At 35.3% G+C, this 14237-nt stretch overlaps 1 protein-coding gene across 3 annotated transcripts in view; it reads left to right on the top strand.

Annotated features, from left to right (window-relative positions):
- Positions 1-1232, top strand: part of GRIA2 (glutamate ionotropic receptor AMPA type subunit 2) — a 144180-nt gene extending 142948 nt beyond the window's left edge. For all 3 annotated transcript variants that reach the window (XM_003794686.2, XM_003794687.2, XM_003794688.1), the window contains exon 16: positions 1-1232. This exon is cut by the window's left edge and continues 1388 nt beyond it. The gene's annotated coding sequence lies outside the window, so the exon portion shown is untranslated.
- Positions 1233-14237: the final 13005 nt, after the last annotated feature.

A 14237-nucleotide genomic window follows, 5' to 3' on the forward strand; every position in this document is an offset into this window, starting at 1 on the left:
TATTTTTATATTTATTCCACAGGTGGAATGGCTACTTTAAGATGCCCAGCGTGGAAAAAAATACCACATTTCTATAACATTGGACTAAAGACCATATATTTCTCTAGGCAATAAATTTAAAGAATCTACCTTTCCCTTCCTAAAATACCTTTTATTTCCTTTAAAGCCCCCCAATTCAGAGTTTAATGAATTACAAACGAAAAAAGTCTACTAGTTATTTTTAATATTTGTTTTATTATTATTTCTGCAAGTAAGCCTTTGAGATTTTACAAAGTTAAAATGTTCCTATTTATTATTTTTCACAGAAGGGAAGGAAACCCGTAGAGATACACAGGAACCACTTACACCAGACCTGGTGGCATGTGGGATCAGGGTACTCTTTACTAAATTTAACTGTCCCTAATCACAAATTCCAAGATAATTCCATAGAATTTTAGTGCATTTCTCCTCATCAATGAATGTTGGAGGTGCATTTTAAGTTTAAATAATACATGCTAGAATGACCAAATTGCAGACTAATTGTTTCCATATTGTACTTCAAATGAGTTTTTAAAAATGAACCAGATACGACTCTAGATACTTAATGCTGTTTATTGTACCTCTGGGCCTACTCTTCTAAAAATTGTAGCTTATCAATTTTTCTCTGTCAAGCTTGAACTAATGTAAATAACTGGAATAATGTAAAGTTATATTTTCATGTTTTTATAGATACAACATGACCAGAATACATAATGTAAGAGTATTTCAACTACAGATAATGTTGACTGGATAATGCACATCTCAGTTACAGTCAGTAATCATAGTTTAATATCCATGTAACGGTGCATCGATCTATTGCTATATAAACATGTCTGTGTGCATCTAAGTGAACAGTGGTCAAACGCGAGTGATGACAGCTGTCTAAAGGTTTTTTTATTCATTTTATATAAAAACTGTTATGGAAAGACCAAAATGTTTATGAACTATTCCTATGTAAATTTACAACTGTCCTTTATTGTACTTTTTGTTTACAGTATAGTACCTTATTTTCTGCTGTGTTCAGTGAGTGTCAGACTCCAAGGAGACATACACTTTCTACAACTTCTATTGAAGATATTGGAAGTTCCAATTTTTCATGTGTACTATGTCAGACAATGCTTTGGATTTTATTTTTAAATCTAACATCGGATGGCTTTTCCGGAGTGTTGTAAAAATTTCGATCATACATAAAACATGTTCTTACAAAAGGCAAAGATCTTTATTATTTGTTTTTACTATTCAGTACTTCCAACTGATAATAATGGGAAACCAAAAAGTGTATTTAACTTTATTCCGAAACAAACACAACTGTTTCTGCTGTTGAAGGAGATCTTTGCTGAGTTTCTGTGTCAGCTGGGTATAAAACCTAATAGCATAGACATAACTGTTTTGTAAGCTAAAGTGATTAGTAATTCTGGTATTCCATACCTACAATCTTTAGGTGTTTGGGGCATATGTAGATACATGGGTATTAATTACATTACTTATTTTATGACTGATACACTCAGCTGCTAGAATACCATGCATCGCTAGAATACCATGCTAGAATACTATGCTATCATCGGCTATCCCACAGTATGTTGTCAGCTTAGCTGCAGTGACAGTCATATTACAGGGCCAACAGTTAACTTCTTTAAAAAATTCTATGATTGGGTGGTGCCTGTGGCTCAAAGGAGTAGGGTGCTGGCCCCATATATGCCGGAGGTGGCGGGTTCAAACCCAGCCCTGGCCCAAAACTGCAAAAAATTAAAAAAAAAAATCCATTTAAAATTTCTATGATTTGCATAAAAATATAAATTTATTTATTGTTTTACTGGAAGAGTGTATTAATGATAAACCAAAACTCTTGCCATTTTTAGTGAAGTATTTTCACAAAGGTGATCATTCTAATATATTAAAGAATTCTATTCACATATAGTTTTAAATTATTCAAACATTTTAGTTTTTTTAAATTGCAAGTTCATTTCTTTTAATTTTGTGGATTTTAGTATATATAATGTTTATTATAAGTATAAATGCATTTGCCTAAAAATAGTTATCTATCCTTTAAATCTGCACATACTCTAAATATTTTGGTGGTCTTGATAATAAATAGAGCCATTGAAGAAAAGAATTAACAATATAATAACCCTACAGTATCATTTCCAACAAAATACCGTGGAAATATCATGGAAGAAACCCTTGTTGAAAGGAAATGGGATACAACCCAAAGTGATTTCTTTTCTCTCTTCTCGTAATTCCCTAACTCTACATATCCTAGAAGTACTGGTCTATCCCATTTAAACAAATAAGTATTACTTTTATTTTAGATTGAAGTTCTGGGCACTTAAACTTGTTTCCTGCTGAGTAGAGTTGATTACGTATTGCCTTCTGAAATCTTGCTAGTCTGGCACATAAGATGAAATGCCATTCTGGCAGATATTCCTTTTAACTCAAATGAAATGAGTACTAATAGTTATTCTTAATGAATTAGTCACATAAGTGGTCTATATGATAAATCTTAATTCATAATGTGAGATTATTAATAATATTCTATGGGCTTTGAAGAGTTTATTGGTTATGTTTCACAAATCCTATATGAACTCTCCACAAGCTTATTGAAGGAAATATCTAAGTGTTATAAATTGGTGCTTAAAAGTAGAGTAAATTTTATGCAAGGAGTTCTAGTACTTAAAATTGGTTTAATTTTAATTACCAACACAAAAGATGGGTAAGTACAACTGAATTGTCATGATAATGGAAATTTGAATGGAAATTTAGAGATGCATTAAAATGGTTTGTCCAAGTTGTATCATATTTACAAGGGAGGTAGATTCATTTTCCTAATGTGTTGTTTTGCCTACATAGAACAGGCAGCAGGAAATTCCATTAGGTACTAATCAGTAAATTATATTTTCTCTCTTTCTAAGTTTTAACCTACAACAACTCATAGACAGCACATGACACTCTACGTACACACAGGTTCCAACACGTTTCTATAAACATGGTGATAGTCAAACACCCAGACTAACAATGCCCTAAGACCTGATGAATATAGGAAAGAGCAAATCTGCATCATAAGAGTTTGTTTTTGTGTCTTGTATCTTGTCTGCTCATTTCCTTCTTGCTTTTACCATTGACATTCTCTTCTTGCCCTTAAATACGACCGCCATTTTCCATATATTAAATAGAATCTCGTTTTTAGCTTCATTCACCTGGCTTTTCTCTTGTTAGTTTCATCTATTTCCAGTTTGTCCTTTATGGGAAATTTTACTTTGACGACACTTGGAATGCAGTTCATTTTGTCAAAAACAGTCTTCTTAATAACTGTCATAAACAACTAAGAATTTCTCCAGTAAAACAAAAATTTCCTGTTAAGGTCTATTTCCCTATCACTCACATATTCTTACCTGATAATTGCAAATTCACTATATTCCTCCATGCAGGTAGAGAGCCTCACAATTTATAGTGCTTCCCTGGGAAATGAGAGGCTCTTTGATGAAGCAGGAGGAATGAACACTCTATTTTTCATGTTTGCTCACCAGAATTCCTTTCTAAAACGACTTTACAAAGAGAACCAGTCAATTCTCTATTTGGGGTCCACTCTCCAGAATGCGTAGATTATTTCTGAAGTGCCTTTTCCCCACTAAGTAAAAGTAAATTTTTCTATTTCAGAGCCAAATTTCTTTTTGCATGAACTCACTGTTACTTCATTGAATATGCCTGGATTCACTGAATGAATTTGGTCATTTTTCTTTCTTTTTTTTTTTCTTTTCAGGTTAATGTGCCAATTTCATTTTACTGTAAATTGGAATGTGGGGAAATGGATTAAGCTGTTGGGAGGGTGTCAAACCCAGGATTCTAGCTTTATCTCCCCTTTACCACCCTCTTCTCTTTGTCTCTGTCTCCTCAACTGGAGTATTTGGATACTAGGACTGTCTCACTGGAATTATGAAAGGAAATCTGGTGCGACTATTAAAGACCGAATGTAACATTATCCCATTTTTAAAATAATGTTCGAAGAAATGAGCTCATGTATTGTAGTGTCGCTTGGTGCAGAAAAAGTTTTGGTGTTCAGTTCCAGACTGGTCTCCTCATATCAAAACATTAAAAAACAGTTATATCCTGTAACTTTCACTGATGAATTTATTTATTCTATATAAAATTATTTATTCAATGTGTTCATAAATATTTACTCAAAGAAGGGCTAAACTTAAAGTCTCTATCCTGAGGTTAAGTATTATATTTTCTTTAAAAGATGCAGTTCTTTGATCCCACCCACTTAGACATAGTATTAGAATTATAACTCTATGACAATTAAGAGTTATATATTTCTGTCCAACAATTTTTGACTGAAGCCATTTGAACTTTAATTTAGCACATGTGTGATAACATTAATCAACTATGTTCTTAAACATCAACTCCTTTTTCCTTCCTCAAAAATAATGTTAGATTATGGGATTGTCTATAAATTTGTCATCCAATCAATATTTTCATCTCTATTTTCATATTCCTTCCAAAATAATAGCTTGGTGATTCTAAATCTCTGAGACCTGCCTAGCTTACATATATCTAGAATCTATGTCTTTATGTTTTTGGATAAAGTTAATTCATACAATATTCAGAGTATTTTTCGATAGCACCTAAACAGCGTTTTACATTCAAACTATAACAAAAATTAAAGAATATATATGTGTATATACTTATATATATATATATAGTTTATTTTTCAAAGCAAGCTGGTAATTTCTCAACCAAAACCCAGTAAACCAAAATTTGTTACTGAAGATACCTAAAATCAATATCACTATTTATCATTGTTTATTTTATTTTATTTAAACATTTACATTAAGTGATAGCTAAATTAAATGAAGTTATTGTATTTCAAGTGGGAATAGTTTTAGGGGAATTTGAACTTTTACTGAATTTCCTGGCAAAATAAAAATATATTTCGAATTTAGGAATATAGATACGATATTTCAATAATTATCACTTATTGTATAGGTAAAGAAATCCATTTGGTAAGCATCAGAATTAAAATCAATTACAAATTGATGCATATTTTTCATTTATTGACTTTTTACTTGCCTTTTTATAAAGCAATTTCTAAGCGTGTGAATCATCTTTTTTCCCAGCATCTTGTGGTATGAAAAAACCTGTGATTATTAGAAATTTACGATTTTGGTTCATTTAGCTCATTTCTAAAATTGCTTCTACGTAAATATTTACAGATTTCAAAGGAAATTGTCTCCTGAAAAGTAATTTACATTCCTGAAGCAATTATGTAGAAAACGGAAACCTGTAGAGTACTGTGAACTATATTTTTGCTTTGCCTCTGCCTTCCACCTGCTCCCCCTTCCAAATTAGACCTCGTTGGTTGGTGTCCTCAACTTTTTAGGCAACTATTTTATTGAAGTCTAAGTTCTGTGTTACATTCGTATGTGATAGTTCATTTTACATGATTCCTAGACCGTGGACTTGTCCGTATTTTCACATCCTTCTTGCAAATATGTGCCTTATTTCACAGTGAGGGTCAATGTGGATGATCAGTATGTAGATGTCATCTTTATCTGGGGTTCTTTTTGAATTAAAATGCATTCTCATTTTTATGATTACTTGTATGAATATATTTATTCTGTATCTTCAATGGCTCCCTAGTCTGTTTTCTGTGCATTATCTTGTCAGCTGTTTGTGTTAAGGAGACAGATGTCTTTGTTCATTTTTATTTAAAGTTGCTTGTGTTTCTGTGTGTGTGTATGTTCATTGGCATATTAAAAAACTTCCACATCCTCTGCAGCATTTATTCTGATAATTTTTTATAACATCGTCAGCATAGCTTCTGAGTTTTTAACTTGAAAGATAGTAGATAAATTGGAATAAAATTCATATCGACATTTTAGAAAAGTTTTCAAAACATTAAGCAATCATTTACGTTGGATATATAGAAGTCCAGGTAACTAAACTCAAACTCAAAATGATAATGTGCTCTTTTTACTTGAAATTTCATTTAAAGGGTTTCATTTTTCAAAAGCACATTTCCCAGATTTGCAGTTCGTAACTAGCTAGGAAAGTACAGCAAAGACTTTTGGAGTCATGTGGATACTGTCCCAGCTTTTGCAGTTTCTTCATCAGAAAAATAACATACAGGAAATAAAAATCACACTTCAGTTTCAGAAATAATTCTGGAGATCAGAAAAAAAGACATACCTCAAATATCTAAATAACATTTTCTAGCATCAAGGGATAATAAATTGTCCGTATAATTTTCAAAATGTTATAATCATCTACAGGACACCCATTTCCCTGATGATTTACTTTATGAGACCTGGAGAGGTTAAGTCATTGGCCGTAAGTACATGCCTAGGAAAGACAAAGTCTTTCTTATTTCAAAGCTTTTTTTTTTTCCTTCACTAGGGAGGATCTCTTTGTTCTAATACAAATACCTACTTATATTAAATAGGAATGTTGTATTCAGAAGGATACTTCTTCCCCCCTATGATTAATGGCTCCCTTGTCGAATGCACCTGTGCCACTGAATGTGTATCCAGAAACTTTTCTTACTCTGAGTAGGATATAAGATTGTAGACACGGCTGTAGTAACCCTATGATACTTAATAGGAAAACAATTTTAAATTTTATTGCTATATATATTTTAAAGTAAGTAATGACATTTATTTTATTTATGACTTAAATACAATGAAAACATATTCTTTCAATCTAAAGATTCATAAAGAAAGATACAGGTTCATTTTTGCTTAATAATTGTACTAAAATTTTTTTCTTTAAAAAAAGGTGGGAATTAAACATACAAACCCAAGTTGCCATTATTACATATACATATTGCTTCTGGAAAATGTGGAAATATTTTGCAAATAAAAATCTGAAGAGCTAGTTAGAGCCATCAGTTGAGTATGTAATGTCAAATATGTGTCTTTTTTATTTTTCAGATATTGTAAAGATAGTGATTTTGATTCCTTTTGACTATAAGATGATAATATCTGGGTTTGTAGTTTACGTAAAACTTCATATAAAAATTTATATTATCACTCAGCAATATGTGAAGTTCAAAGCACTTTCCTGTTAGATTGTTGGGTGTACGGTCATCATTCAAACATCCTATTTCCTAAGTGCCATCTGTCTTCCCACTACACTGGCAAACAAGAGAACATCTCATAAGCATAAAATTTATTTTATATTGGAAAAACATTCCCGCTTTTACTCTTTTGACTTTCTCTGCTTCGCTCTTATTTTTCCTATAAATATTCCTGATCCATCTGGCCAGCTCTCATTATTGTGAGATCCCACAAAAATCTTTTCTGTACACGGTTTAGCTAAAGCCTCTTATCTCTGAAGTGGCATCTAAAAGTTTTCCTTCTGTGAAACGTTTCCCCTGTATACCCCACACCCACTCTGCCCCAAACAAAGGTGATTAAATACTCTTATGCTGTCAAATGCTGTACCTGGTGAAAATCTCCCTAATACAGCAATGATGCTGTACCCTAGTGGTCTGCTTACACATCTGTTTCATTTATTTAAGTGCAAGCTTCATGAGGCAGGGAGTAAATATGTCGTATTCATCTTGGACTGCTTAATATTTTATGAAAATAAGGATAATAACTCACAGCTCCCCAGCACACATTACGTGTCAGGCATCACATTATGAGGTACACACTATTGTCAGGATTCTCATTTTACAGATAAGCAATCTAAAGTCAGAAGACACGGAGGGGTTAAACAATTTCCTCACAGTCACACAGTAGGATGCTGGGTAAGATTTCATACCTGGGCATGATGATTTCAGAGTTCAGTACTTATCTTGTACGTTAGTACCTGCACATGGGAAGAGATGGGTCATGATACAATGCCGTGAGGTAAAAATGTGTTCAAAAAATAAAAAGGTAAGTTAAGGGTTGGACCTACCAAACAGCCAGACACGTGTCCAGGGCATAAATTTAGAATAAGCTACTCATACATCACTGGAAAATACCACTGAATATATATACGAAGTGAAGAAAAGGATGTTTAGTGAAGCCCCGTGACAGAACAGTGTGTGTCACTGAGACCACTCGAAGTCACATAGGCTACAGTGAGATACCTACAGATGAGCTCCAGGTGTAGCAGAGAACTGCCAACCTGCCCTCTAAGGAAAGCGCCTCACACTACTGCATAGCAGTGGCTTTGCTGTTACAGCCAGAGTCGAACAGTGAAGAAAATGGAGGACTGGGCGTGGTGGCTCACACCTGTCACTCCAGCCCTCTGAGAGGCCGAGGCAGGTGGATCGCTGCAGTTCAGGAGTTTCAGACAGCAACAGCGAGACCTGGTGTCTATTAAAAACAGAAAATCTGAGGCAAGGGGATGGCTTGAGCCCAAGAATTTGAGGTTGCTGTGAGCTATGATGACACCCCAACACTCTACCCAGGGCACAGACTGAGACTCTGTCTCAAAAAAAAAAAAAAAGAAAGAAAGAAAAGAAATGGAGGCAAAATTCAGCAGAAATCATCCCTTTCTCCTCAGAAACCTTTGAAAAGTGCATTATTTTTACATAGTGCTGTTTTTAAAGTTATATTTTAAAATATAACTTTTATTTTATATTCCTAAAAAATATATATTCTAACCAAAAAGAATGTATTGTTTCATTCTCTTCTTAGCCACTGGCTAGACTCTCATTATCTATAATATAAATATTGGTTTTTCCAGGACGTCTTTTTCCTTCTCACTCAACTCCTTTCCAACTATACACACACTCTCCCTCCCTCTGCCTCCATCTCTGTATGTCCCTATTGCTAAGGGAGCTAAGGGAGCTCTCTATCTCTCTAAGGAAATCCATGTTTTTCCTAGAGATTTCATTGTTATCTCTGTGCTGAGAGTTCCCAATTCCGTGTGATGCTTATTTAAATTAGTTTTCAATTCCTACCAGAGATATTTATTGAGCATTCCCCCATTTTATGGCACTATGATGACCCACAGTCCTCGCCTTTTCAGAACTTCTGTTATAAGTGGTACAAGATTTTGCACAACTAATCGCACAAACACACTGAAGATTCATGAAGAATAATCTGCCTTAGGAACAGGGCAGGCATAATTTACTCTTAGTGGCCTCTGGAAGGCCTCTTTGGGGCAAGTGATGTTGGAGCTGAGATTTAAAGGACAAGTTAGAGTCGTGGAAAAGTGGACTGTGTGCGAGAGGAAGAACATTCCAGGTAGAGGAGACAGGGCTTGGCAAATCTGAGAACACCAGAGAAATCTGGACTATATTACAGAGCACTAAGGGGTTACGCTGGTGTGATCTCTCTCTCTGGCTCCCCTAAGCAGTGTGATGTCTCTGCTCTGCACCTCTGTGTGGCTTCTGAAGTGTTTCATTCAGGAACTATCTGTCCGTAAGGGCCATCTCCTTTCCAGAGCACAAAGTTTGTTTGAACAAACGTGACATCCGTTTGCTCCTCACAGTCGTCTCATGAGATAGGGGTCATCGCTACATATAGGACTTTTGAAGAGCAGTTAAGGCACTTGCCCCTGTTCAGTAAGCTACGGCAGGGCAGAACCAGAACTTAGAGCCAGTTCTTTGGCCTCCAACCCCTGACCTTTCTGTCGCACCCGCTGCTCTGTCTAGTGAGTAAACATCAGTGTGCTCAGAGCCCTTGCCTCCCTCTGCTGTTTAGGTCAGAAAATGGCCAGGACATTTGCTTTTTAAGTGTAATGTTTCGCTGACCCTGGAATAGATTTTTATATACTGAAATAGATTGAAATAGGTCCCCTCAATGAATTTTTCCTCTTTATGCCCAAAAGATCAAATGAATCTTAATGGTTTCCCTTTCAGTACTAAAAATATCTCAAGTTTTTGAGTAAAGATAATTTCTGCAATTTCTCTCAAAGTGGGCTTATAAAAAAATTTTAAATTAAATATATTCCGACAGTGTAGACTCCTACAAAAATTTTTAGAAAAAATTTATGATAAGAAATATTTAAAATCATTAGCATATTAAAATGGAGCATTTTTCTGATCCTCTTGTCTAAGCTTCTCAGGCTTTCTGCTAGGTACTGCCACGCTGCTCTCACTTTGAATGAGATAATCTCTACCTGCTCTCTCAATCTCAATTAATTATCATCTCCATTAAGATGTAGGATTCAGGCTATGATGATACATGAAAAAGACATACCTGTGCTGATACTAGGTTTCTTTTTTTTAAAGTAAATGTGCAAACTATAAGTAAATGGCTTTTAACAATTGGATCCATTTTTAGTGTCAAAGGTACTGGCAGCAACTATGCAATTGATTATCAGCACTCGTAATGTCTTAATCCAAAGGGAATGAAATATTTATCAGAAATTATAACCAGGGAAGAAAAGAAGTAGTTCAGATTCTGTGTAAATTAAATATTTGTTTTCCAGCTGAAAAGAGTTGCCGCTGAGTCACACCTTCCTGCATACATCACATGGGAAGGTTCTTCTAGTTGTGTTAAGTTCATTCACATGCATCAAACAATGGAAATAGAGAGTTCCAAATTTATTGGTGGAAGAAAAGCATCTAAACAAATTTTTATGATAAATTTTACATAATACTTCATTCACCAAACATTTACAGAGCACCCGTTAATACCAGGCATTGTTCCAGGAAATGGAGATACAGAGGTGAACAAAAGTTTTAATGAAATGAGATTTTACTTTCATGCAGAGTAAGAGTGCTCTCTCTTTTAAGGGGAACTGGCAAATAAACAAATGGACAAAAAATGTATAACACAATATGATGAGTACTGTGAAATAAAGCAAGGTGCAGAAGTAGAGATGGACGGCGGTAGTATTTTTGATAGGATGACAAGTGAAAACATGTCACCCTGAAATACAGGTAAATTTTGAGCATAAACATTTGTGAAATGGTAAAGATTTTTGAAAGAGAGTAGGAAGCAGAGGCACCTCGAATTATAAGGTGAGACTGAAATGGCTGAGGCAATCCACAAGAGCAAGTGGCTCGAACACTATGAAGACGGTAGTTAGAAATGAGCTATGTGGGCCACTGACGTCTACCCTGGGCAACAGATCGAGACTTTAGACTCTCTAAAACAATAGAAAAATGGGATCAGGAGAACAGGCGGTCTAGATCTTTTAGATTTGGGGGTCCAGTTATGTTAAAGATTCTATTCAAGTGTGATAGATGCCACAAGAGAATTTGGAAAAAGGGAATGACATGATGGTATTTTTATATCATGATTAGTGATGGTTCAAAATAATAATGGTCATTTACTGAGGCTGCCTTTTTGTCTTTTCTTCTTCATTTTTTTTGAGACAGAGTCTCACTCTGTTCCCCCTGGTAGAGTGCCATGTATCATGCATAGCTCAGAGCAACCTCAGACTCTTGGACTCAAGTGATTCTCTTGCCTCAGCCTCTCAAGTAGATGGGACTACAGGTGCCCGCCACAATGCCCAGCTATTTTTAGAGATGGGGTCTTGCCTTAGCTTAGGTTGGTCTTGAACTCATGAGCTCAGATGATCCACCCACCTTGGCTTCCCAGAGTGCTGGGATTATAGGCATGAGCCACCCCGCCTGGCCCTACTGAGGACTTCTGATGCAACAAGACTTTGCAAAACATCTTACATTGAATGATTTCTTTCATCCTCAAATCAACTCTAGGAGGTATATTTTCTTTCTTTCCTTATTTGACAAATGAGGAAACTTAGGTGCAGAGATCAAATGACTCTCACATTGTCTGAGCTGGTGACATTTGAACTGGGCATCAAGACCTGCAAATGTGAGACCAGAGAATGGGTGCTCCCTTCCCCTGGCCGTTTTTCCTCAAAAAATAGCCTTCAGAGGAGTGTTAGCAAAAGTAAGCCAGTTAGAAGATATACTAAACTCCTCTCTCCAGGCAAGAGACAACACCTGATAGGACAGACCCTGAAGAGAAATGCTAAAGGACATGACAACCAGTGACGTGTGAGGGTGTGGACCAATAATAAGCAAACAGTGGTGCTATTTTCCAAGATGGAAATGGGAGGAGACGAGCTTTTTGATTTTTATTTGTCTCTTTGTGTAATTTTGTTTATTGTTTGGGGGTAGGCAATCAGGAGGCTTATTTTGGTTTGAAAGAATACCTAGTTAGGGCAGCAAGTGAGATGGTAAAGTGGCGATTCGGATATATTTATCTTGAGACATAAAATTTGAAAGTCATCAACATTGACAACACATTTAAAGCCATGGGACTGGATAAAATATCACTTAAGGGGTCTCAGTGTTGGCTCCTGAACACTCTAATGTTTAGAAGAAAGGGCATGAGGAAGAGTCAGTGACAAAGAGACGGAATAGTCAGTGAGCTTGGGGGAAGTCTCGAGAGTTTGATGTCTGGTGAGTAAACAATTTAACAGAATATTAAAAAGGGTGGAGCTATGGAATTTCCATGGTAGAGAACTTCCAGAATGAACCACACAGGCTGAAACTGATGACACAGAAAAAGAGGCAAAGTTAGTATCCCCTTTAACGCTTTCTCAACAATGTGCATGACTAACGCACACTGAATACTGTGCATTCATTGTTTAACAGTTCCAAAAACAAGGAAGGAAGGGTAGACACTCATGATTAAGAGAGGCTTCAAATCCACTGTTTGTTATCTAATTTTCTCAGAATATCAGTGGTTCTGAGTATTTTATTTTTACTTCACAATAGCGTATGAGCAGAAATGAAATGAAATGAAATGAAATTACACTAAAGACAGTTAAGCTGAGTATTTTTGACAATTTGCAAGAATGGGTAAGAGCATGAATTTTGGGAGCAGACACATCATATTCAAATCAAGTAGGCACTCTACCACACACTCTGTGTTAGCTGAGAATGTATTTCCTCTCTCTCCCCCTTTTCCACATCATGAAAATGGAGATCACAATTTTACCTATTCCTTAGAAAGGTAAAGTTTACATTTAAGGTGTATAATGGTGCTGAGCCTAAGGCGAAAGATCAATCTAGGTGGCCTTGTATTGTACAATCTCTTGTACTCTATCAATGTCTGGGGAAACTTATTTTATCAGCTTACAGATGAATGCATTTATATAAGTACTTTCTTATCGCCAAGCATGAAGGCTATTTCTAAACTTGTGATAGTATTAATAATGTTTCTCTGAAAATAACTCCACATAAATCCCTGTCTATACATTTGTTTGACTGTCATTCCTTTATAGGTTTAATTTCCTTACTTTTATTTTAGACCATTATTCATATTTTATGAAATCAAATTAAACTTCACAATAATAGCTGTTTCATTCATGTACAGATTTTTCTACCCAACACTTATCTCAAAGAGTAATAAGCCATTAGAATGTTCTTTTGTGTTAGATTTTCCTTAAATTTACAAAGATAAAGAGAAAATCAGCTAAAGCCCTATAACTCCTTTTAGAATATGTATCTAAGAATGTCTCTAATAAGTATATTATCCCACATAGCGCTTTATATATGCCAAAAGAAATCACCTCCAATACATAATTTAGAGAGTGTCATATATTCTGAATATCTTTTTCTTTAGCTTAAGATTGTATTATTCAGGACATACATGATAAAGAATATTGTTTCTCTTGCTAAGTGATTATTGGTGTTATAGGGGAGCTATTGTGCAAAGAACAGAAACTCCCTATTGCTCACCAAGCTAAAATAAATGAGTTGAATCTTTCCATAAGGCAGCTGTTGAAAAACTTGAAAATTCAAAAGGCATGAAGGCATCTGTCAGAAAAGATTTTTGTAAATTATTGCTTAAACACAGCTCCTTTTTATTCCTTATTTTTATCAAGGATCATTTCATTGGGTATTTGCTGGCACAGGCTTTCCAGCCCTTCTTCAGATGCTATTTCTTTCTCACAGTGTTTCAGAAGTCACATCACTGTTGACCTTCCCCTCTGCTGGTGTCTTAGTGGGGAGACAGAAAGGTGTTGGGGGGCAGGGGGGAGGGCAGACGGGAGGGCAGGCTCTCTGGCCCTGACATGACCACTGATTCCCCTGAGTAAGGTGATGTCCCAGTGATGGCATCTGTTTACAACTCTCCTGTTTTTATTTTAGGCACCAGAAGAACTAGACTCTATTAAGTCTCATAGAAAGGCAAGAACTCTCATTAATATTTTAGAATTGATCTAATGGCCGATATCAGATATAACTCATAATCTTAAAAGCCCTTGAAATGGAAAGAATTATTTACTTTTTGGTCAAGCATAAATATAATATTTTAGAAAACCATACTACCTATAGAAAAAAAAAAAAGAAATTCTCT

This window comes from Otolemur garnettii, unplaced genomic scaffold (genome assembly GCF_000181295.1).
Source record: "Otolemur garnettii isolate 467f Iridium unplaced genomic scaffold, OtoGar3 scaffold00085, whole genome shotgun sequence".
Lineage (NCBI taxonomy): Eukaryota > Metazoa > Chordata > Mammalia > Primates > Galagidae > Otolemur > Otolemur garnettii.